Source organism: Odocoileus virginianus, chromosome 21 (genome assembly GCF_023699985.2).
Source record: "Odocoileus virginianus isolate 20LAN1187 ecotype Illinois chromosome 21, Ovbor_1.2, whole genome shotgun sequence".
NCBI lineage: Eukaryota > Metazoa > Chordata > Mammalia > Artiodactyla > Cervidae > Odocoileus > Odocoileus virginianus.
In genome coordinates this window covers 13,379,206-13,405,721 of record NC_069694.1, presented here as the reverse complement: position 1 = coordinate 13,405,721, position 26,516 = coordinate 13,379,206, and positions in this window count along the sequence as shown.

Here is a 26,516-nt window from a genome sequence, read left to right as displayed (position 1 = left end):
AGACTCTCCACATTTGATTACATAAGAATCCTAAATATTTGTCTATTTGTACATTTTGTGAGAAAAATTCATTTCTTGAACATTAGTGACTTCCCTTCAAAAATAGAAGATAACTTAGATTTAAACTTCAATTTCATAAAGACATTTTATACATGTCATTCTTATTTATAAGAGATTCCACTTACAGTTTAGCATGTACTCGTCTCCCAGCTAAACTGAATAGATGTTGATGAATGAAGAATCCAGAGATGTTGGCTTCAGGGCACCTAAGATCAATCTCATTACACAATATTGTTATGAAAGCTGTTAGTTTTATACAGGGCAACCATTATATGTGACATACAGTTGGCAAAGGTTAAATACATATTGTAAATTTAAAAAAATATAAAATTGTTTCAAATTAGAATGAATTCATGAGAGAATATGTGCTGTCATGAATTTAAAAAAAGAAAGAAAGACAATTTTATAAGCAATTTGTGCTTGAGTTTAATTCATGTCACCATCTTGAACTCCCAAGATGGAATAAATGGTATTTTCAGCAAATTTAAAGTAAAGCATCAGCTCTCTCATAGTATTCTTGCTGGAGACTTAACATTCATTGCTCCCATTATATATATAGTTTCAAAGAACATGAATTATCATATTGAATGAATGAATTATCATTCATTGAATATATGAATTATCATATATCATATGAATTGTCATATATCATCATATATGAATATATCTTATCACAGTCTCACTGTGGTAGAATATGTTATATATATATTTTTTAAAAATCAGAAGTGATTTTAAACCAGTTTTAAAAATGTCTTTGTAAAAATTTGTGTTTTCACTAATTGTCAGGTCATAAAATGTAAAATTATCTGAGTAAATTATTTCCTGGAGATCAAGAAAAGATTCTCACTAAAATTATACAGAATGCTTATTTCTGTTGACCAGACAAAGCGCAAACCAGTTTGACCTTGATTTTAACTTTGTTGTTCTTGAGTCGCTAAGTTGTGTCTAATGCTTTGCGACTCCATGGACCGCAGCACTCCAGGCTTCCCTGTCTTTCACTGTCTCCCAGAGTTTGCTCAAACATCCCCATTGACTTAGTGATACCATCCAAGATTTTAATTTTACTGACAGAATTTAGACATGTAATTTCATCTGCATAAAAACAGAGTGCATTCTGAACATCTAAAGTATAATGTATTACCTCAAGTATATCATGCTGACATATAACAATATATACATATATATATAGTGGATAACATATGTGTAAATATAGTAAATTATTATATCTTATGTATTACTTTATTTACCTTTAACATACTAAAGACTCCTTAACTTTGGAATTGATATTTTTAGATAAAATAAAGGAATTTACACTTTACAACTAATCTTGTTGAGAATGAGCATTTGCCTCTATTTATCCCTTAGGTTGCAGTAAAACCACTGCATCACACCTGTGTTTAGCACCTGGCATCAGTTTCTTTGTAAAATATAACTGCCTATCATTATGAAACAAACAAAAATAAATTATTTATTAAGGATGAAGAAAATGTATTCTGTTTCTAGACTCACAATAAAATTATAGATATGTTAATAGAATTTGCTGTTATAAGCTGAAAGGTTTAAATCTTATAAGCTATTTTCTTGACTTTAAAAAAGAATAAGTATCCAGGTGCGGTGATATTTTCAGTTAATGTTTCTGCAGAGGAAATTAAAGGTTTATGAAATTATGACCAAAATTTAATCATGTGTTAGGTCATAAAGAACTAAGTTAAATCATTTCTCAAGGAAGTTTGTTAAAGTCAGTTTAAATATGACCTGGTGTTCAAAACTGAGGTCTGCTATCTAGGTCATATAGACCACTAATTTTTCTTTAGTTTACCAATCTCTTCTTTATATTTGCTAGTATTTAATAGATGTGTATCTTATATGCTAATACAATGTATAAATTAATTCACTTGAGCAAATCAATTAGCTACTTATTTCATGTGACAAGTTGATTTCCAGTCTAACTATGTAACTTTTTTATTCTCATTTAATTGCATAGTGAAAGTGCAAAATTCTGTTTTGGCTTGATACTTCTAGTAGAAGTCCTCATAGAAGAAAATGCAATCACTAGAGTTTAAAAAGGATTAAAGTGTTTTGAGATACAATTTGATATTAGTAAATTGATCTAGAGGATACATTGAAAATACTAGTTTTATGTTGGATTGCTAGAAAATAGCAGAAAGTTCAATTGGATTCAATACCATGAAAGCTCTCTGTGGACAGGTTCTGTCACATTGTCAGGTAGCATACATTTAAGAAATTTGTGCTGAATATAAAAACTAGTTAAACTGAAATTTAATACAATTTTAAAAGATGTTTATGTATTGACAAAAAAACCTGATTATTCAGAGTAATACTGCAAAGCTCAGTTAATTTATTGGAAATCTCTATCACCTGGGTAAAAATACATGTTTTTGGAAATAACAGTTTATTTTACTGAAGTTTTCAGTTTGTGTTTAAATCTTTACTAAATTGTGGCTGTACTGGTATAACAGCATAATTAGCCATACAGTTTATATAACATGAGACTCAAAGTAAAATAAAAAGATACAAAATCAATAATCATTTTTGTTTGGGGGATCTGGTAACGATTAGATATTTAGTTATATCTTCCACTGCAGAGAGTATCACTGGGAGCTGTAAAAACTTCCTAAAGGCAAAATATTATGAGAACAATGTTCAACTTGGATCCTAATTCTAATAGGACCTCTACTATCAACAGTATGTCAGAGATGGGGTAAATGAGTGGATTTTTCTTTGCCTCTTTCTTCATTTTAATTGTGTTGCATGAATTCTTAAATAATATAACGGAGGCCAGTGCTCCTCAAAGTTATATCACATTACTGTAAGTCTTGAGAGATGCTCTATAAAAAATACGCTTCTCCTTAATGAATTTAGGAGACACTATGTACTATCCCATTTGAAGATTTACATAACAATTAGCATATTAAGGGCTCATTGAAGTTATTAGGTAAATTGTTGAAATTCACTTGGGAAGTTCTGATGCAGGTACATATACAAAGTTTTTGGTTAATAGTAACTTATGATGTTGATTAAGAAATCATCAGTATTCTAATATTTTGAAAGTAGATGTCCTATAAACAGTTACCAATTTATAAACATTCAGATAGCAAAGTACCGCCTTGAGGCTATGTCTTAAAGCTTCCAATGGGGAGTAACACTTGACTTATCTGAATTACACCTGAACAGCTTGGAGACCTCCCATAGTTAAGCAACTGTAACAGCTTGCCAACCTCCTGCATAAAATAAAATAAAATACCCAGAGTGCTATAAAAAAGCGAAATGTTGTGAGTCTGTGGACTTCTTCCTATTTCTGTTTTATTTATACTGCTTATAAAAGTAAATTACTTGTTTGAAGTACTACTCTTGAAGCTGCCTGGATCTCTATGGGGAAGTACTCCTGCGAATCCTCTTTTATTGGTAGTGGTTGATCTTTGGCTCTGGGATGAGATCTGCAAGGTTAAAAGCTTTGCTTTATAAGGGGAGAGTCAATCTGATTTGAGAATAGCGGGAGACCTTCTAGTAAGAACCAAACCTGATGGAAATTACCTCTTTTAAAACTGATTCCAAATAGTGTAACCAGAGCAGCTGCATTTCTGTAAATACCTGGAAAATTCTGTCCTTTAGGTTTCAGCTCCAAAAAACAATTACAAAGATAACATCTAACAGAGTTTGGAACGATTTTGCCATCAGCAAGAAAGTTTGCTTCTTTCTTTCCCCCACCCCCTTTTAGTTTTGCTTAAGAAACAAAAATTATGTTTATTCTGATGTTTTATTATTAATTATTCAGGAAAATAATTCATTTAACATTTATGAATAATTTTGCTGAAACAATTTTCCTTATATGAGAATAGATAAATAAAAACACAGAATTTGGTCAGATGGAAGAGAATTTTACCATTGAAATTTTTTTTTTCATTTATTTTTATTAGTTGGAGGCTAATTACTTTACAATATTGTAGTGGTTTTTGTCATACATTGACATGAATCAGCCATGGATTTACAGGTACTCTCCATCCTGATCCCCCCTCCCACCTCCCTCTCCACCCGATCCCTTTGCCTCTTCCCAGTGCACCAGGCCCGAGCACTTGTCTCATGCATCCAACCTGGGCTGGTGATCTGTTTCACTATAGATAATATACGTGTTTCGATGCTGTTCTCTCGAAACATCCCACCCTTGCCTTCTCCCACAGAGTCCAAAAGTCTGTTCTGTATATCTGTGTCTCTTTTTCTGTTTTGCATATGGGGTTATCATTACCATCTTTCTAAATTCCATATATATGTGTTAGTATACTGTAATGGTCTTCATTTGAATCAGTTCTAATGAGCTGGATGAAACTGGAGCCCATTATACAGAGTGAAGTAAGCCAGAAAGATAAAGACCATTGAAATTATTAATTGCATAAAACCCTCTTAAACTGACGGTCAGCTGAGGATACTGAATTCTGTTATAGATATTCTGTTTTATGAGACTAGATATTTCCTAGTCATCATCTTAGTTAGGTAATTAAAAACAAAATGACATATTTTCTTCTACATAACATAACTGATTGTTAGACCCTTAGTAATACTGAAACTAATTTTTAACCTTATTGGAAGATCCTTTTGAGGACTGGTTATAAGCTATAATTATTCTTCCAAGGGGTAAAAGATTATGCTTGAAATCCAGTTTGCTGAGTTAACCAAGATCTCATGTAACAAAACAAGAGTGGAGAGAGGGAGTAGCACTAACTTTATTCACTCCAATCTCTCTTCTTCTGACAGAGGATAGGTAGGTAGGTAGATAGATAATCAATGCACACATATATACATAATTTCCACATTCATATATTTTAAAAATTAATATTTATAATGCTAATTATGAGCCGAGAACTTCAAGATGTACAAGCTGGATTTAGAAAAGGCAGAGGAACCAGAGATCAAATTGCCAACACCTATTGGATCATAGAAAAAGCAAGTGAATTCCAGAAAACATCTACTTCTGCTTTACTGACTATGCTAAAGCCTTTGACTGTGTGGATCACCACAAACTGTGGAAAATTCTTAAAGAGATGGAAGTACCAGACTGCCTGAAAAAATATATGCAGGTCAAAAAGCAACAGTTAGAACCAGACATGGAACAAAGGACTAGTTCAAAATTGGGAAAGGAGTATATCAAGGTTGTATATTGTCACCCTGCTTATTTAACTTATGTGAAGAGTATATCGTGTGAAATCCTGGGCCAGATGAATCATAAGCTGGAATCAAGATCGCTGAGAGAAATATCAAGAACTTCAGATATGCAAATGATACTACCCTAATGGCAGAAAGCAAAGAGGAACTAAAGAGCCTATTGATGAAGGTGAAAGAAAAGAGTGAAAAAACTGGCTCAAAACTCAGCATTCAAAAAACTAAGATCATGGCACTGGTCCCACTACTTCATGGCAAATAGATGGGGAAAAAGTGGCAGACTTTATTTTCTTGGGCTCCAAAATCACTGCAGATGATGACTGCAGCCATGAAATTAAAAGACATTTACTCCTTGGAAGAAAACCTATGACAAACCTATACAGTGTATTAAAAAGCCAAGACATAACCTTGCAAATAAAGGTCTGTATGGTCAAAGCTATGGATTTTCCAGTAGTAGATCTTTGCACATTTGTCCTGCTTATAGAAGGAAATTACTTGGAGTACTGCCTCTTCAAGCAGCCTGATTCTCTATGGTAAGTACTCTTATGAGTCCTGTTTTACTGAAAACAGTTGATCTGTATTTGCAAGGATTTCATTTACAGGTGGCCAATAGAAAGTGAAATGAAAATGAAAGCCACTCAGTCATGTTCGAACTCTTTGCAACTACACAGTCCATGGAATTCTCCAGGCCAGAATACTGGAGTGGGTAGCCAGTTCCCTTCTCCAGGGAATCTTCCTAACCCAGAGATCAAACCCAGGTCTCCCGCATTGCAGGAAGATTTACCAGCTGAGCCCAAGGGCAAGACAAATGGGAAGTAAGAAGAAAGGGATAGGACTATAGATTCTTATCAGTCAAATATTTTGCATAGCTAAGCACCACCCTCAAATGTCATCTGTGAATAACACTCATACATGTGCTGGGTCACCTCATTCTTTCTGCTTCTGTGCTTACACAATTTCTCTTGTTCCTTATCTTCTTTTTTCAACTCTCTATTCCATCTAATCAAATCCTAAACTTTACTGATCCCATCTCAGTTTGGATCACTCTGTGAAGCCTTTCTCTACCAAAAAAAAAAAAAAAAAAAGTCATATTTCCATTTCTTTTTTATATTATTAAATAGCAACTTTAAAAGACCATTCTTTACAACTAAGTGCATATATTAAAGAGTCAGACAAGACTTAGTGACTGAAAAACATATATTAACATATTTTTACATCTTCTTGAGTGTAAACCTTCTTAACTCAATGATACTATAATAATTAATAGAATTTATAAACAAAATTTGCCTTATAGCAATGACTTTGAAAAAAAAAACAAGGAACAGACATAGAGGACAGACTTATGGACAAGGGGAGAGGGGAGGAGAGGGTGAGATGTGTGGTAAAAGTAACACGGAAGCTTATATTACCATATGTAAAATAGATAGCCAATGGGAATTTGCTGCATGGCTCAGGAAACTCAAACAAGGGCTGTGTATCAACCTAGAGGGGTGGGATGGGGAGGGAGATGGGAGGGAAAAGGGATAGGATATATGTATACCTATGGCTGACTCATGTTGAGGTTTGACAGAAAACAACAGCAACGACAAAATAAGGGTTCAAATCTGATCCCAAAACTCAGCCACTGTTATCAACTATGAAAACCTATGAAATTAAATTCTTAACTATGTTATCTGTAGTGAAGACCCAATAGATGAAAACTGTGCTAAATTTTCATTTAATTTTTTGTTAAATTTTTTATATCTACTATAAATTCAAGTACCTAGTACAATACAAAGTCTTGATTAGAATTTGACCTATGCTGTATAGATAGGCAGATGACACCACCCTTCTGGTAGGAAGTGAAGAGGAACGAAAAAGCCTCTTGATGAAAGTGAAAGAGGAGAGTGAAAAATTTGCCTTAAAGCTCAACATTCAGAAAACTAAGGTCATGGCATCTGGTCCCATCACTTCATGGGAAATAGATGGGGAAACAGTGGAAACAGTGTCAGACTTTATTTTTCTGGGCTCCAAAATCACTGCAGATGGGGATTGCAGCCATCAAATTAAAAGATGCTTACTCCTTGGAAGGAAAGTTATGACCAACCTAGACAGCATATTAAAAAGCAGAGACATTACTTTGCCAGAAAACGTCCGTCTGGTCAAGGCTATGGTTTTTCCAGTGGTTGTGTATGGATGTGAGAGTTGGATTGTGAAGAAAGCTGAGCGCCAAAAAACTGATGCTTTTTAACTGTGGTGTTGGCAAGACTCCTGAGAGTCACTTGGACTGCAAAGAGATCCAACCAGTCCATCCTAAAGATCAGTCCTGGGTGTTCATTGGAAGGACAGATGCTGAAGTTGAAACTCCAATACTTTGGCCACCTCATGTGAAGAGTTGACTCATTGGAAAAGACCCTGATGCTGGGAGGGATTAGGGCAGGAGGATAAGGGGAAGACAGAGGATGAGAAGGCTGGATGGCATCACCGACTTGATGGGCATGAGTTTGAGTAGACTCCGGGAGTTGGTGATGGACAGGGAGGCCTGGCGTGCTGCAATTCATGGGGTCACGAAGAGTCAGACACGACTGAGCGACTGAACTGAACTGAACAGAACTAGAGATACATCAAATTCTTTACAAATTGCTTTATTTCTTAATCTTCAATACTGCTGAAAACTACATCAAAATTCCTTAATTTTTTAAATAAATGACATAGATACCTCTGAGAAATACAAACTGTGAATTCAACATATTAGAAAGCAAAAATGAAAGAAATAAAAACACATTACAAGTAGATATCTCTAGAAAAATACCATTTTTTACAGAACTTAGTTGAAAAACATAGTAATGAGCTATTTAATGAAACATTTTTCTTTAAATAATGATTTAGAGAAATTTTCTCTGATGAATAACTCATCTTGCCTTCTGTACATAACTGATCTAAAGAGTCCTACTGTTTACAAATGAAATTGCTCAAATATTTATAAAATACACAAATTGTATCACAATATAAAAAAATTAAAATAGGTAAAAGAGGACTTTCCTTGTGACTTGGTGGTAAAGAATCTGCCTGCCAGTTCAGGAGACATGGGTTTGATCCCTCATGCCACAGAGTAACTAAGCCCATGTGCCACAATCACCGAGCCTGTGCTTGAGAGCCCAGTGGCCAGAACTAGTGAGCCCAGGTGCCAAAGCCACTGATGCCCACACACCCTAGAGCCCATTTTGCTCCCCAAAAAAAGAAGCCACCACAATGAGACCCCCACATGCCACAACTAGAGAGTAGCCCCCCTTCCTCTGCAACTAGAGAAAAGCCCGCATAGCAACAAAGACCCAGCATAGCCAAATACACACAAATAAAATTGCTAAATAGGTAAAATATTCCTTAGAATAAGTACAAATACACACGTCTTATAAAGGTGGATAACAATGAAAGAGATATAAGCTCTTTCAGAGGTGGCAGACATGATCTCTAGCTCATATTCTTCTAGCAGATCTACCTTATTCCAAAAAGTTTTCTCCTTTTCACCCAGCTACACAGACCAGAGTTACGTTTGTTCAATTAGGTATTTCCTAAAACAAGTTTGCCACATTTATCTGCTTCACCCACCTTACTGATGACTATCCACAGATGTGTTTAAAATGTTCCTGTCACAATTATCACTTTCTATAACAGGGATAGAGTCTTCAGCCATCTTTGCTCTATTTGTTTGTTTTTTTTTTTTTTTTTTTTTTTAGTTGAAGGATAATTGCTTTACAGAATTTTGTTGTATTCTGTCAAACCTGAGCCATACAGCAAATTCCCGTCGGCCATCTGTTTTACACATGGTAATGTAAGTTTCCATGTTACTCCTTCCATATATCTCACCCTCTCCTCCCCTCTTCCCATGTCCATAAGTCTGTTCTCTATGTCTGTTTCTCCATTGCTGCCCTGTAAATAAACTCTTCAGTACCAATTTTCTAGATTCTGTATATACGTGTTAGAATACAATTTTTATCTTTCTCTTTCTGACTTACTTCACTCTGTATAATAGGTTCTAGGTTCATCTACCTCCTTAGAACTGACTTTTATGGCTGAGTAATATTCTATTGTGTATTTGTACCACAACTTCTTTATCCAATCATCTGTCAATGGGCATCTAGGCTGCTTCTATGTTCTAGCTATTGTAAATAGCACTGCAATAAACAATGGGATACATGTGTCTTTTTCAATTTTGGTTTCCTCAGGGTATATGCCTATGAGTGGGATTGCTGGATCATATGATGGTTTTATTCCTAGTTTTTAAAGGAATCTCCATACCATCTTTCATAGTGGATAAATCAATTTATATTTCCACCAACACTGCAAGAGGGTTTCCTTTTCTCCACATCCTCTCCTACATTTATTGTTCCTAGACATTTTGATGATGTTCAGTCTAACCTGTGTGAGGTGATATTTCATTGTAGTTGTGATTTGCATTTGTCTAATAATAAGCAATGTTGAGCATCTTTTCATGTGTTTGTTAGCCATCTTTATGTCTTCTTTGAAGAAATGTCTGTTTAGGTATTTTCCCACTTTTTGACTGGGTTATTTGTTTTTCTGGCGTTGAGTTGTATGAGCTGCTTATGTATTTTGGAAATTAATCCTTTCTCAGTTGTTCCATTTGCTATTGTTTTCTCCCATTCCAAGGGTTGTGTTTTCACCTTGCTTATAGTTTCCTTTGCTGTGCAAAAGCTTTTAAGTTTAATCAGGTCCCACTTGTTTACTTTTGTTTTTATTTCCATTACTCTAGGAGGTGGGTCATAGAGGATCTTGCTTTGATTTATGTCATCCAGTGTTCTGCCTATGTTTTCCTCTAAGACTTTTATAGTTTCTGGTCTTACATTTAGGTCTTTAATCTATTTTGAGTTTATCTTTGTGTATGATGTTAGGAAGTATTCTAATTTCATTCTTTTACATGTAAATGTCTAGCTTTCTTAGCACTATTTATTGAAGAGGTTTTCTTTGCCCCATTGTATACTCTTGCCTCTATTAAAAATAAGGAATCCATAGATACATGGGTTTATTTCTGAGCTTTCTATCTTGTTCCTTTGGTCTATATTTCTGTTTCTGTGCCAGTACCATACTGCCTTGATGACTTAGCTTTGTGGTATAATCTTAAGTCAGGAATGTTGGCTCCTCAAGTTCCATTCTTCTTTCTCAAGACTGCTTTGGCTATTTGGGATTTTTGTGTTTCCATATGAATTGTGAAATTTTTTTGTTTTGGTTCTGTGAAAATGCCATGGATAATTTGATAGGGATTGCATTGAATCTGTAGATTGCTTTTGGTAATGTAGTCATTTTCACAATATTGATTCTTCCTATCAAGGAACATGGGATATCTCTCCATCTGTTTATATTGTCTCTGATTTCTTTCATTAGTGTCTTACAATTTTCTGTGTACTGTTCTTTTGTTTCCTTATGTAAGTTTATTCCTAGATATATAATTTTTATTGTTGCAATGGTGAATGGATTGATTACTTAATTTCTCTTTCTGATTTTTCATTGTTAGTATATAGAAATGCAAATGGTTTCTGTGTATTGATGTTGTATCCTGCAACTTTGCTAAATTCACTGATTAGCTCTAGTACTTTTCTGATGCTATCTTTAGGGTTTTTTATGTACAGTATCATGTCATCTGCAAAGAGTGAGAGCTTTACTTATTCTTTTCCAATCCAAATATCGTTTATTTATTTTTTCTTCTGTTATTGCTGTAGCTAGGAATTCCAGATCTATTTTGAATAATAGTGGTGAAAGTGGGCACCCTTGTCTTGTTCTTGATCTAGCAGGAATGCTTTCAATAGAATAAGGTTTGCTGTAGGTTTATCATATAGGGCCTTTGTTATGTTGAGGTAGTTTCCTTCTATGCCCATTTTTTGAAGAGTTTTCATCATAAATGGATGCTGAATTTTGTCAAAGGCTTTTTCTCCATCTATTGAGATTACCATATGGTTTTTATCTTTCATTTGTTAATATAATATATCACATTGATTGATTTGCATATATTGAAGAATCCTTGCATCACTGGAATGAACATGATTTGATCATGGTGTATGAATTTTTGATGTGTTGCTGAAATATGTTTGCTAAAATTTTGTTGAAGATTTTTGCATTTATGTTAATCAGTGATATTGGCCTGTATTTTTTTTTTGTGTGTGTGTGTTGTCTTTGTCTGGTTTTGGCATTAGGGTGATGGCAGCATCATAGAATGGGTTTGAAAATATTGTTTCCTCTCCAATTTGTTGAAAGTTTTAGAAGGATAGGCATTAGCTCTTCTCTAAATGTGTGATAGAATTTTTCTGTGAAGTCATCTAGTCCTGGGCTTTTATTTTTTGAGAGATTTTTTATCACAGCTTCCATTTCAGTACTTGTGATTGGGTTGTTCATAATTTCTATTTCTTCCTAGTTCAGTCTTGGAAGATTGAACTTTTCTAAGGATCTGTCCATTTCTTACATGCTATCCATTTTATTGCCATATCATTGTTCATAATAGTCTCATAATCCTTCATATTTCTGTATTGTCTGCTGTAACCTTTCCTTTTTCATTTCTAATTTTATTGATTTGATTCTTCTCTCTTTTTTGCTTGATGAGTCTGGCTAAAGGTTTGTGAATTTTTATATTCTCAAGGAACCAGCTTTTAGTTTTATTAATCTTTACTATTGCTTCTTTCATTTCTTTTTTATTTATTTCTGCTCAAATTTTTATGATTTCTTTCCCTCTACTAATTTCGGGGTTTTCCCGTTCTTCTTTTTCCAGTTGTTATGTGTAAAGTTAGGTTTTCTATTCTACATATCCCTTGTTTCTTGAGGTAGGATTGCATTGCTATAAATTTCCCACTTAGAACTGATTTTACTGCATCACATAGGTTTTGTGTTCTCGTGTTTTCACTGTCATTTGTTTCTAGAATTTTTTTTATTTCCCTTTTGATTTCTTCAGTAACCAGTTGGTTATTTAGAAATGTATTGTTTAATCTCCATGTGTTTGTGTTTCTTACAGCTTTTTTCTTGTAATTGATATCTCATCTTATAGCACTGTGGTCAGAGATGATGCTTGATACGCATTCAATTTTCTTAAATTTACTGAAGTTTGACTTGTGACCCAAGATGTGGTCTAATTTGGAGAATGTTCCATGTACACTTGAGAACAAGGTATATTCTTCTGTGTTTGGATGGAATGTTCTGAAGATATCAATGAGATCCATCTCATCTAATGTATCATTTAAGACTTGTGTTTCCTTATTAATTTTCTGTTTTGATGACCGGTCCATTGGTCTGAGTGGGGTGTTAATGTCTCCTTCTTTATTGTGTTACTGTCAATTTCTCCTTTTATGTTTGTTAGTGTTTGTCTTATGTATTGAGGTGCTCCTATGATTGGGGCATAGATATTTACAATTGTTATATCTTCCTCTTGGATCAATCCCTTGATCATTATGTAGTGTCCTTCCTTATCTCTTGTAATATTCTTAACTTTAAGGTCTATTTTGTTTGATATCAGGATTGCTATTCCAGTTTTCTTTTGCTTCCCATTTGCATGGAATATGTTTTTCCATCCTCTCACTTTCAGTCTATATGTGTGTATAGGTCTGAAGTGGGTTTCTTATAGATAGCATATATTTGGGTCTTGTGTTTGTATCCATTCAGTCAGTCTGTATGTTTTGGTTGGAGCATTTAATCTATTTACATTTAAAGTAACTATTGATATATATGTTCCTATTGCCCTTTTCTTAATCGTTTGGGTTTGATTTTGCAGATCTTTATTCTTCTCTTGTATTTCTTGACTGTATAACTCCCTTTAACATTTGTTGTAAAGCTGGTTTTGTGGTATTTAATTCTCTTAACTTTTTGCTTGTCTGAAAAGCTTTTTATTTCTCCATCAATTTTGAATGAGATCCTTGCTGGGTACAGTAATCTTGGTTGTAGAGTTTTCCCTTTCAATACTTTAAATATATCCTGCCATTCCCTTCTCGCCTGCAGAGTTTCTGCTGAACGATCAGGTGTTAAGCTTATGGGGTTTCCCTTGTCTGTTGCTTGTGGCTTTTCACTTGCTCCTTTTAATATTCTTTCTTTGTGTTTAGTCTTTGTCAGTTCAGTTAATGTGTGTCTTGACATGTTTCTCCTTGGGCTTACCTGTGTGGGGCTCTCTGTGCCTCTTGGACTTGATTGACTGTTTCCTTTTCCATATGGGGAAATTTTCAACTATAGCCTCTTCAAAAATGTCTCATACCCTTTCTTTTTCTCTTTTTCTGGGACCCCTATAATTCAAATGTTGGTGAGTTTGATATTGTCTCAGAAGTCTCTGAGACTATCTTCAGTTCTTTTCATTCTTTTTACTTTATTCTGCACTTCAGAAATTATTTCCACCATTTTATCTTCCAGCTCACTGATTCATTCTTCTGTTTCAGGTATTCTGTTATTGATTCCTTCCAGAGTATTTTTAATTTCAGTAATTGTGTTGTTTATGTTTATTCTTTAATTGTTCTACGATCTTTGTTAACTGATTCTTGCATTTCCTCCCTTTTGTTTTCGAGGTCTTTGATTATCTTTACTATCATTATTCTGAATTCTTTTTCAGGTAGTTTGCGTATTTCCTCTTCATTTATTTGGATTTCTGTGTTTCTAATTTGGTCCTTCATTTGTGTAGTATTTCTCTGCCTTTTCATTATTTTCTTTTAAGTTATTTTGTTTGAGGTCTCCTTTTGCCAGGCTTCAAGGTTGAATTCTTTCTTACTTTTGGTTTCTGCCCTCCTAAAGTTGCCCCAGTGGTTTGCGTAAGCTTCATATAGGGTGAAGTTCATGCTAAGTTTGTTTGTTTGTTTTTCCTCTATTAGGCAAGAATGAGTGAGGTGGTAATCCTGTCTGCTGACGACTGTGTTTGTATTTTTGTTTTTTCTTGTTTAGATGACGTGTCCTGCACAGGGTGCCACTGATGGTTGGGTGATGCTGGATCTTGTGTTCAGGTGGCTTCCTTTGTGTAGGTTCTCACTATTTGTTCCTCCCAAGGGTTACTTTTCTGATAGTGTAGGGTCTTGGAATCAGTGTTGCCACTCCAAAGGCTCAAGGCTTGATCTCTGGTCAGGAGTGAAGTTACCCCAAGTGGTTTGTTATGACATTAAGTGAGCTTAAAACAAATATCCAAAAGTGAGAAACCAAAGATGAATCCCAAATTGCAGTTAGGAAATCAGGAAAATAATAATTACAATATTAATTATTAAAATAATTGAATATACACATATGCATACACACCCATAAGCAAAGTCAGAACAGTCCAACTAAAATAAAGTAAAATAGATTGACCCAGTGAACAAAGGCAATCAAAAATATAATTTTCCAGGTGCCAAGTGGGGAATAAAGCAATAGAAAAAAACTAACAAATATTCTGAGAAGTGAAAGAAATAAAAGAAAGAAAGAATAGATATTCAAAGTTAAATGCAGGTAGATGAAGATTTATATGCAGTAAAGATTAACTGCAAGGCAAAAAGAACAGTAGGAAAGGCAAACAAAGGAATAAATGTAGAAAAAATATAACAGGTTTAAAAAATAAAACTAAAAATTATAAAAAAGAGAAAAGAAAAAAGAAAGGAAGAAGAAAGAAAAGAAAAGGGGGAAAAAAAGGAAAACACAGAACTGCAAAAATCTACCATAGAGGCAGAGGTTTTTAACAAAAATAAAAAGTGTGACTGAATATACACATGTACATATATATCCATAAGCAAAATCAAAACAATCCAACAAAAATAACATACAATAGATTGACCTAGCAAACAAAGGGCACCAAAAATTATATCTACCAGTTAAGAACAAAACTAACTAAAGCACAAACTGGAAAGCAAAATTAAAGCAAGGTGCCAATTAGGATAAAGCAATGAAAATAGAACTAACAAATATGTTGAGAGAAAGTGAAAGAAAGAAAAGAAAGAAAGAATAGATACATAAGGTTAAACAAAAGTAGATAAAGAAGACTTATGTTCATTAAAGATTAACTGCAAGGGGAAAAGAACAGTAGGAAAAGCAGACAAAGGAATGAATGTATAAAAATAATAATAGGCTAAAAAAATCAAAAATTTAAATTTAAAAAAGAGAAAAGAAAACAGGAAAACCCCACAGAACTGCAAAAACCAAACACAGAAGCAGAGACTCATAGAACAATGAAAAATGAGACTGAGGGGAAAAAAAAAAAACTCAAAGCTTAATTAGATTTCATAGAGCCAATAAAATTGACAATTACAATGTGGGGGGAGGAAAAAATTCCAATAAAATCTACAGAACAAGTCAAAACATAGGAATGATAAACGTTTTTTCTTGAGTCACTGCTTTCAGAGTCCATTCCCTCACTGGGAGTCACAGTCCAGCTCACCTCCCTGGGACGCCCTCCAACACTGTGCTGATCTCTGGACCTGCTGTGGGGGCAGCTCAGATTCTAATCTGGTCCCACTCCTCTGTGTTCTTGCCTCCAATGTCCACAGCTAACAGAACTAGTGCGTTTTCTTTCGCGAGAGCTCTCAGTGTCCTTTTATATATTCCACGGACACAGAGTCTGCCGAGTTGATTGTGTGGATTTAACCTGCAGCTTGTACAGTTTGTGGAAAGGTTTTGGGTCTTCTTCCTTAGTCACACTGCCCCTGGGTCTCAATTGTGGTTTTATTTCCACCTCTGCATGTGGGTCGATCCCTGGGGTTTGCTCCTGAGGCTGCCCTGGAGGACTGGGGTTTGCCCCTGTGAGGGCCAGATGAGGAGGTGATGCAGCTCCTTGGGTTCCATGGGCTCTGGCAGCACCACATACTCAAGGGAGTTGCCAGCTAGGACAGTAGGAAATATAGTGTTCTAGAAGGGTATGGCAACCAGTATTGGCCAATACGCTCCAGTATGCTTCTCTGGAGACCGCCCCCTCCCCTCCCCCCCCCCCGCCTCCTTGACAGAGAAGCCTGGCAGGCCAGTCTATAGGGTCGGACAGAGTTGGACTTGCCTGAAGCAACCCTGCACAGAGACGCAAGGCTCTCTGCCTGCGGCAGCTCTGGCCCAGTGAGAGTGGCGCGGGAATGAGGCACCGCTGCCTGGCTTTGGTGACCCTGTTGGCGCCCTGTGTGCAGGGACATGGACCACCACAGGAGCGATGGCCCTATCAGAGTCTTTTCCCAAGCCTCAGGTGACCAGAAAGCCTCTTTGGCCAGTCTTTCATGTAGCTTTGCCCATTGAGCACTTAGAGGGCTCCCTTGCCTGGGGTCCTTGCCTGTTGATCAGCACATCAGGCACATAGAGGGCCCACTCCCCATCCCACCCCTCTGCGCTGGGGTCCTACTCTGTAGATTGGCACATCAGTCACTTAAAGGAGCACCCTGGTGGGGTCCTAGGCTGCATTTCAGTGCATCCGGTGTTTGATGGGCCAGCCTCTCTATCGTTCAGCGGCCAGTGCTGGCGTGTAGGGGAGAGAGGCTATGGTAGTGGCTCCACCCCCTACACATGACTCAGCAGAATTACCTTTCTTCCATGGCTCCCCGCCTTTCCTCCACAGGCATGTCCCACCACAATCGCCTCACTCACATCCACTCCATCTGCCTCTCCACAGTGAATAGCAGCCCTTGCCCTGGGATTGCTCCACAATCCCTAAACTCCAGCTCCAAGCCACTGCGCCTTCCAGGGAACCTGCATCCCTGTCCAGGGTATGTATGGCTCCGACGAGGACTGACTGATTCTCATCCCATTTAGGCTGCCACAGATCAGCTGTTTCACTCTCAGCCTTAAATGGTTCTCCTCTGACTCAGACAATTGCCCCAGTGTGGGGATCGGATCCCTGCTTCATTCCCACACCCGCTGAAGACTTCATTCCAGTCTTACTAACACTCCTGTTTTTCCTCCTAGTTCCTGTGTCTTACCAAGTTTCACATGGGTCTATATATTCTTTTCCACTGGTCAGGTACTCCTGTCTGCTCCCAGCTGGTATTCTGCATGCACTTCTGTGTCTGAAGGTGTATTCCTCATGGATCCATGGAGAGAGATGTATTCCATATCCACCTACTCCTCCATCATCTTTAAATCCTTCACCTTTGCTCTTGACTCCATTCACTCTCACCTCTCCAGAGCCTCCTCCATCAAACATATACTTTCTCCTATCTTTCTCAGAGCTAAAGTCTACTCTTTTTTGTTTTTTTTTTCTTTCAGCTAGGACTCAAGTAGGCAAGCACAGGTTTATTTTTGGACTTTCACATTCCCGAAAAACAAATGCAACCTACTCAGAAATCTGAAGAGCACTGCTCTTCCTCCAGGTTACAATTGTCCTGGAGAGAGAGGACAGGCCAGACAAGAGGGATGATGCTACTTACAAATTGGACAGCCTCGAATAATAACATTTGCTCACAAGTGGAGTCTACTCTTTATTATCCTTTAGCATGGAGCTACTATATCTTTTTTTCTCTTTCTCTTCAATACTAGATTTCTTGAAATAGCAATATTTATACTATATAGGTTTTCTTTCTCTTCTTCACCTCTCAATCGTTTATTCTCCCTGTGAAATATGACTTCCTCTGACAATTAGTAAAACATTACCAATCACATCATAATTGCAATCATACTTCACAATAGACACAACCTCATCTAAACATTGAACCATGTGGCCAGTCTCTTAGGCTTAAAACTCTTCTGACTTGAAGATGCCTATTTGGGTCCTGTGCTTATCTTTAATGGGATTGCATGGTGTTTTTAAATTGAGTTGTATGATTTCTTTGTGTGTGTGTGTGTGTGTGTGTGTGTGTGTGTGTGTGTGTTGCATATTAACCCTTTTTTGGATATATCATTTGCAAATATCTTCTCCCATTCATTAGACTGACTTTTCACTTTGCTGATGACTTTGTTTTCTGTAAATAAGCAGCTTTTTAGTTTGATATTGTCCCATTTGTTTATTTTTACTTTTGTTTCCCTTGCATGAAGAAACAGAACCCCCACCCCTCCAAAAATTATTGCTAATACTGATGCCCAAAAGCATACTGCCTGTATTTTCTTCTAGTGGCTTTTTTGTTTGTTTGTTTGTTTCAAGTCTTACATTTAGATCTTTAATCCATTTTTAGTTTATTTTTGTATATGGTGTCAGGAAATAGTCTAGTTTGATTCTTTTACATGTAGCTGTTCAGTTTTCCTGACACCACTTATTGAAAGAGCTCTCTTTTCCCCGACTGAATATTCTTGTCTTTGTAAAAGATTAATAAGCCATATGTACATGGTTTATGTTATAGCTCTTTATTCTGTTCCATTGATCTCTGTGGGGTTTTTGGCCAGGACTATGCTGTTTTGATTACTTTGCTTTGTAGTATAGCTTGAACTCAGGTTCAGGGAGTGTGATATTCCAGCTTTGTTCTTTGTCACAATTGCTCTGATTATTCAGGATATCTCCTAAATCTTTTAGTTCTATAATCTAATTTGTTCTACACTCTCATCAGTTATTTCTTTTTCTAAAATGTATTTCCTTATTTCAGTCACCTATATAAACTTTTATCTGTAACTTAATAGGAATTAGTTTGTTTATTAAGTGATTAGAGTGATGAAAATATTATTATATTAGTGTTCTTTTTCTTTTGTTGTTCTTTCTCCCAGAGACTATAACAGAATTCCTCTTCAAAGTTATTTAAAAATATACTATTTTCTTGATTTTTATAAAGAATTGGATTTTTTTTACCTTAGCATTTAATATGAATTTTACTGTATGCTGTCTGTAAGCTTCAAATTATGAAATAGCACAATGGTTAAGGATATTGTACATCATACCTGCTTAGACTATAAGAGGTTATTTGTTGATGGTTGCAGAGAAGCTTATGATAATCATGGTAAGATAGTACTAGCTCATGCTCTTGTCTCATTAAATTGCATCAGTTAACTATTCAAATTTAAATCATTAGGAGTTTAATAAGTGAAATTTTATAATATTTACATATTTCTAATTATTTTCAGAGGAAATTATTTTTATTATGGTGATGTATGTGTAATAAGATATCTATCTCAAATTAAGCTTCTCAATTAATTTAAGTGAAAACTTTGAATAACTTTCCTCAGTAGTGACAAAAAAGACTCTCTTTAGAGCATAACATTCTTTGCCTTCCCTGGATCTACACCTGCATGTGCCCTGTATTATGCCTCTTTATTTAATCCTCTGAAATGAGTAATGAGAAGGTAATTCACCCTCAATGAAGTGTCAGGAAGTGTATACCAGAAAATATTATGAAGAAAAAAAGTGTCATTTCAAATAGGTACACCTACTTTCTAAATGACTAACAGTAGAGCACTTCTAACTCTCAGGTAAATCAGAAAATATGCAAATTGCCTCTTTAAATTCTTTTCTTGTAAAATGGATAGTAAATGTCAGGATAACCTTGTACTTGGAGAAAAATGATACAGTGATAAAGTGTTAAGTTTCAGAGCATCTCATTTCCAAACATTTCAGAGTATTTCAGCATGTGTTAACTTAGAAACTACCAGCTGATATTTAGCTCTGAATGAACCAGAGAGTACATTAATAACAGGGGGACAAAATAATATATAGACTTAACTGTGATTACATGTTTTCCTTTATGAAAATAAGAGTTAAATTGTTGAGGAGTGGAAATGACCTTTGAAGTCAATAAATATGGGTTGCAACCCTGTTTCTACCTTTCACTAGGCATGTCAATAGAGTTAAATACTTCAACTCTTTGAGACTCAGTTTAACTAGAAAATATGCATGATAACACCTACCTTTCAGAATTGTGTGAGAATTAGATATTATATATATCTGCAAAATATGCGCATATAGATCCTCCAAAATTTACCATTATTATTATTTAGTTAACAGTCATTTTCAGAATAAGTACTTGCTAGTAAAAAATACTTTAATGAATTTTAGGCTTAAAATTCAACGTTTAAAAAACTAAGATCATGGCATCACTTCATGGCAAATAAAGGGGGAAAATGTTGAAGCAGTTGCAGACTTTATTTTCTTGGACTCCAAAATCACTGCAGACAGTAACTGCAGCCATGAAATTAAGACACTTGCTCTTTGGAATGAAAGCTATGACAAACCTAGACAGTGTATTAAAAAGCAGAGACATCATTTTGCAGACAAATGGACAGACCAAGGTCCATATAGCCAAAACTAGGATTTTTCCATAATCACATATGGATGTAAGAGTTGGACCATAAAAAAAATTGAGCACTGAAGAATCCATGCTTTTGAGTTATGGTGCTGAAGAAGACTCTTGAGAGTTTCTTGGACAGTAGGGAGATCAAACTGGTCAATACTAAAGGAAATCAACCCTGAATATCTATTGGAAGGACTGATGTTGAGCCTGAAGCACCAATATTTTGGCCACCTGATGCGAAGAACTGACTCATTTGAAAAGACCCAGATGCTGGGAAAGACTGAAGGAAAATGAAGGGGGAGGCAAAGGATGAGATGGTTAGGTAGCATCATTGACTCAATGGACATGAATTTGAGCCAGTTCCAGTAGATCATGAAGAACGGGGAAGCCTGGTGTGCTGCAGTCTTTGGGGTCGCAGAGTGGGACACAACTTATTGACTGAACAAAACAAGGGTGCCACCAAATTGACAAAATCAAGGGTTATTTATGAATGCACACAGGTATATGCATGTTGAGCTCCATACGTAGTTAAAATAACATCCTTGCCTGAAGGTACTAGGAAAAACTGCAACCGTAGTGCCAGCATTTATCCTTAAAGGGGACTGCAGATTTCAATTTAACTGTTTAAAGTAAAACGAAAAGTTTGTTCAATCTATCCATAGCTATTTGGGATGAAAAAAGGTTTTAACAGGAAAAAAAAAGTACTTCACAAAAGAAATTTATACTGTTTATAATATTCTTGAAAAATTGGATTAAACTCTAATACAGACCTTGTTGTAGGTTTAGGGAAATAAACATTTTATTTTGTGGACTAGCATAGTGGGGAATCTAATAGAATTATAAACCCAGGCTAACAAAGTAATCTTTTCAGATACCTTTTGGGTCCTTCTACATCCCCGCAACCACCCACCCACAATGTAAATTATGAATATAGGAACTGAAGAATTCGAGTACCCAGTAAAGTCTAACGAATGTGCCCTTACCAAATGTTCAACTCCATTATTCTATATTATGGTCAGTCAGGGATAAAACATAACACATGAGATTCATTGGTTCTAGTCAGCAGTTCAAAAATGTGCAGACTTGAAAAGGTGATTTTGAGTGCTAAGTGTAAATGCAAGTCCATTTTGCAGGTGTGTGTGTGCAGGTGGCATGCTAGGAGACTTAGGTATCGTACATGTGTAAAAGAAAGGAGACACATTAAAAAATCTTCTTCAATTATGATGTGTGTGGGAAATTGGGAACCAGTACCCAGAATACTGGAGGTTACTAGAAGATCAGAAGAGAAAAGGTGAGATTTGGGGAGTGTTCATTAAAGATATTGAAAGTCAAAGTGTCATAGTGTTACTCAGTTGGTCTGACTCTTTGTGACCCCATGGACTATAGCCTCCTCTGTCCATGGGATTCCCCAGGCAAAAATACTGGAGTGGGGAGCCATTTCCTTCCAGGGGATGTTCCTGACAAGAGATTGAATCCAGGTCTCCTGCATTGCACATGGATTTTTTAAAGGGTGTTGGGTATTTAAGGAGGAAAGAGCCCTGACTCCAAAGAGAGATTAAGGAGGAAGGAACCCTGGCTCCAAAGAGAGATAAGCCTACTTAAAATCAAATATATAACTGAAGAATTCAAAGCTAGAAAGAGAATGAAAACTATAAAACATTGTGGGGGGAGTGACTTCTCACATTAAATTCCTGGAGAATAAGTAACATCTGTTAAATTATCTAACAAGCAAAATACTTCTTCAAAGAAACATTTCCCTGTACTATGACCATATAAAGGCTCATTTAACACTACTTGTTTAGGCAAACGAATACGCATCTTATAAATAAAGTATAATTTAATTATTAATATATGTTTGAATTCACAGATTCTTAAGAACTAACACAAAGAAGGAAAAAGCTTCCAAATTAATTTTGCACTTTTGAATGACCCAGTAAATTGTGACTAAATGAAATTATAAGAGCTAGACAAATTGTGGCTACAAGAAAAAAAGAAAAAGAAAGAAAGAGTGGTGCATAGCATTGGCAAATTATAACAGTTTAATAGTCCAGTGCAACTTAGAATAAATTAACCAAAATTCTGGTAGAAATCCAACATAAATTTAAGAAATTTTGAAAAGTAACTTTATCTTTACCTATTATTTGTTATGTGGGATCAAGAAACATCTGTAGTTTATCAGATTTTTTATGACTTGACATGGATGAAGAATACTGTAACCTCTACTCAAAGGGGTTGCAGTTTGATAGCTAGAGATTTTTCTTTATCCACACGGCTTGCAGGATCTTAGTTTCTTGACAAGGGATCAAACCCATGCTCCTTGCAGTGGAAACTCAAAGTCCTAACCAGTGGACTGCCAAGGAATTTATGCTACATCTTTCTCTATATTGCTTTTTTCTGTTGACTCAGAGTGCAGTCACCATGGAATGCAAAATTGGGAAAAGTAGATATAAAATATAACACCTATGAGAAATCTGGACTTTTGCACTCAAAAGCAATTGATCCATATGATTTTGCTTGTGGATTTAGACATGAAAATTACATAACTAACTGCTTAAGTTGGTTTTAATTCATTTATACAATACTGTGACCACATTAGTTGTGATATTATATTAAGTTGGGGCAAGTAAAATTATTCTCGAATAAATGTTCAGAACTGAAATTTCTGAAGCAGTGAATTATCATGTTGCTGAAGAAATGGAGCATGCACTTTTACAAATGCCATATGAAAGTTTTTCACTGGGACACAGATTTGTACTCTTCTTTTTCTGACCTGAAAGTTGAAACTGTGGTCACAGTTACAAAACATTCGGATACAGCTAACTCCTGGATTGCTTTTTGCATATGTTACAGTTAAATGGAATAGTGTTTTTATTATTGTTAAGGATAATTAATATTTTTGTGGTTACTCAAAACCGTGATGGAAATGCCATGTTGTATGTGATGGTATGTGGTATGTCACATGAAAGAGAAGTGATGGTGGAAGCCAAGAAAACAAAGGGAAAGTGAAAAGAGAGATCTTCAAAGAGGAATACAATAAAAATTATATAAAGTGGGTGGAAGGACAATCTTAGACCGGTAGTATGGAATGAAAAGTAGGAAACTGTATAAGAATGTTCTATACATGCAGGAATGACACAATTTGATATGTTCAAAATTACATAACATCTCAAATACTGTGTCACTCATATGACAGTCCTAAACAGATTGTCCTTGTCCGCAACTGGTTCTCCTCCACATAGTGATGAAGGAACAAAGGATTTTGTTGTCTTGAGAGGATATTATTCTTTGAACTGTGTTCAGTATTCAGCCTATAGAAGAGAAAAGAACACGTGAAGGAGTGATATCTGCTTCTTAAAACTCTGACTAAGAGAAAGCACAACATGTTCTTTATATTCCATTGGCAGAATCCAGTACGTGGTCACACCTAACAGCAAGATAGGTGAAAAAAATAACTAAAAGCTCAAGACAAAGACAATTGATTATTGGTGAAAATCTAGCACACTCAGCAATAGTGACCTAAAGACAGTACATGCCTTGGAGATATGATGTGGTTAAAATTGTGTCAATGAAGATCAGTGTACCTCTACAAGGGAGGAACACCCTTCTGATATGAATTGGATAATTTAAGAAATAATACACATTAGAAATAGGTAGGGATTCAGAATCTGATGAACTGAGTTCAAATCCAGACTGTTTAAATCATTGTTTGCTTTTCTAGGTCTCAGTAGTTATATGTTACACAACAGTTTTTCTTCATTTTAGTGTATTCCAAATAAAATCATTCATAAATATAAGTGCTTGTTTTTCTTAAAAAAAATAAATAAACCTGATATATAAAGGGAGAGTCTTCATGGAACTGAGATTAGTAAAATGGATTAAGTCTCAATAGTATAAAGTTTAAAGGATTCTTCCTGTCCCTGGAACACTGATATCATCTTTAAAATGGTCCTGAAATAGGGCCATTTGATAGGGGATAAATCTGAATCAGTAAAGCTGCTTAATTGTAATGTGTTCTCTGAGAGTGAGGTATTTAACCAACTGCATCTGCAATGATACAAACTATGGCCTTCTTTTTGCCTGTTTTTTAACCTGTTCCCATAATTCAGGTCTTTACACTATTCCTCACTATAGAAGCCCAGAGCTTCCTGAGGAGTAGCAAGTCCTGGGTTTTGGGACAGGGAAGAAGATGTGCCTGGGGCATCCTAGTATTCCTGGAAGGCAATGTTGCTCTAAAACAATTTGCTTATAAGGAAGGAATGAGCAAAATTCAATCTGAGGAAAGAGATTTGAAATATAGTGGAACTACTCAAGTCTGTCCTGAAAAATGAGGGTCAGTGATATATGCATGAATATATGATCACACTGAGAGCCATGTAAGCTAGAACTCATGCTGATATTTTATGTAAAATGAGAAGTATCAAAATGAGAAGTTACACTTTAGTATGTGTGACTCTGTGTTTGTAGTAAGTAGAGATTGTCATTTTAGTCGCTAAATCATGTCTGATTATTTTGCAACCCCATGGACTGTAGCCCACCAGGCTCCTCTGTCCATGGGATTTCCCAGCAAGAAGACTGGAGTAGATTGCCATTTCTTTCTCAGGAGAATCTTTCCAACCCAGGGATGAAAACACATCTCTTGCATCTCCTGCATTGGCAGGCAGATTCTTTACCACTGTGCTATGGGAGAAGCCCTGATACTTTCCATTAAAAAAAAGAGGGGGCGTGGAGGCTCCATGCAACTCCCCAGGACCTAGAGTCACTGATCATTTTCAATTTAATGTTTCCAAGATTGCCTTAGAGTTTATGTCCTTCTCAATCCATGGAAAGGCAAACAAAAGATGGAAGAGCTGACAAAGGAAACTTTTAGTATCCATTCCAGTCAGTGGTGGATGTGACTTCTCCCATCTCATTAACTGTAACACCATAAGGGAGACTGAAAAATATAGATTTACATGGTGACCAGGAAAGAAGAACATTATAAACAGCTAACAAGCTCTGCCACACAAATATTTGTTTCATTGTAATCATGATGATGATAAAAGTAAAATGTTTACTTGATTTCTACTTGTTAGAAAATTAAACATATGTCATTGCTAGTTAATTGGTGTTATAAAGATATGTTGAATAATTAAGATTTCTGGGTTTGGGGCTATTAGGAAATAACATGTATGGTTATGACACCACAGAGTTACTGAACCCCATCTATTAGGAATATGAGATGTGAGATAGGTTGGTTTTTTTTTCCTTAAGTGGGAAAAAAATAATTGATTAAAATAAGCTGTACATTTCAGACCATGATAACCCAAGATGAATCAATTACTGAAAGCAAGCTATGTATGTTTCATCCAACGGAAACAGGTTAATTGTAATTAGGGTGTTTCAGATTGGTCATTTATTGGAGAGTAAATAAAGCCCCAATATGAGAAGATGAGGGTACCCGTGGTAGATGTTTGCCAGACTGAAGGTGTATGGAGAACACATTAAAATGTGAAGATATACACTTGGAAGTTCTACTTCTGTGAAAACCCTTGCAAACTCTACTCTTCTTTCATCCTTGTGTTTTTGTTATTCTTTTGTCGCATATGTGAAGTTAGGAAGGTAATATGCTTTGACTGGAGAAGGAAATGGCAACCCACTCCAGTGTTCTTGCCTGGAGAAACCCAGGGACAGGGGAGCCTGGTGGGCTGCCGTTTAAGGGGTCGCACAGAGTCGGACACGACTGAAGCGACTCAGCAGCAGCAGCAGCAGCATGCTTTGACTAAAATTTTCAGTGTCTACGTTTGAACCTTGTTGCTCAATTCTGCTTATACAGGATTTGGGGATGTACAGAATGCCTGTGAATGACACATAAATGCATTCATCTAATCAACTATGAAAATATATTCCACAGTATTCTATGAATTTTTCTTCTTAACATTTTCTGCTCCTTCTTTAATCTGCCAGCATAATCCCTAGATCCCCTTCAACTTACTCTTGTCATAACTTGCTTTACCTGCACATATTTGTGTTGATTACTGGGCCCTCTTATATTCCTAATCAGACCATAAACTCCTTAAGGGAAAGATACATATTTCCATGTTAATGGATGGTCCAACTATGCAGTAAAATACTATGAATCCTCAATCATTCCTTTTTATTCAGACTGACTTTTGATAGTTTGAACTGTCGTACTATTGACTCATATTT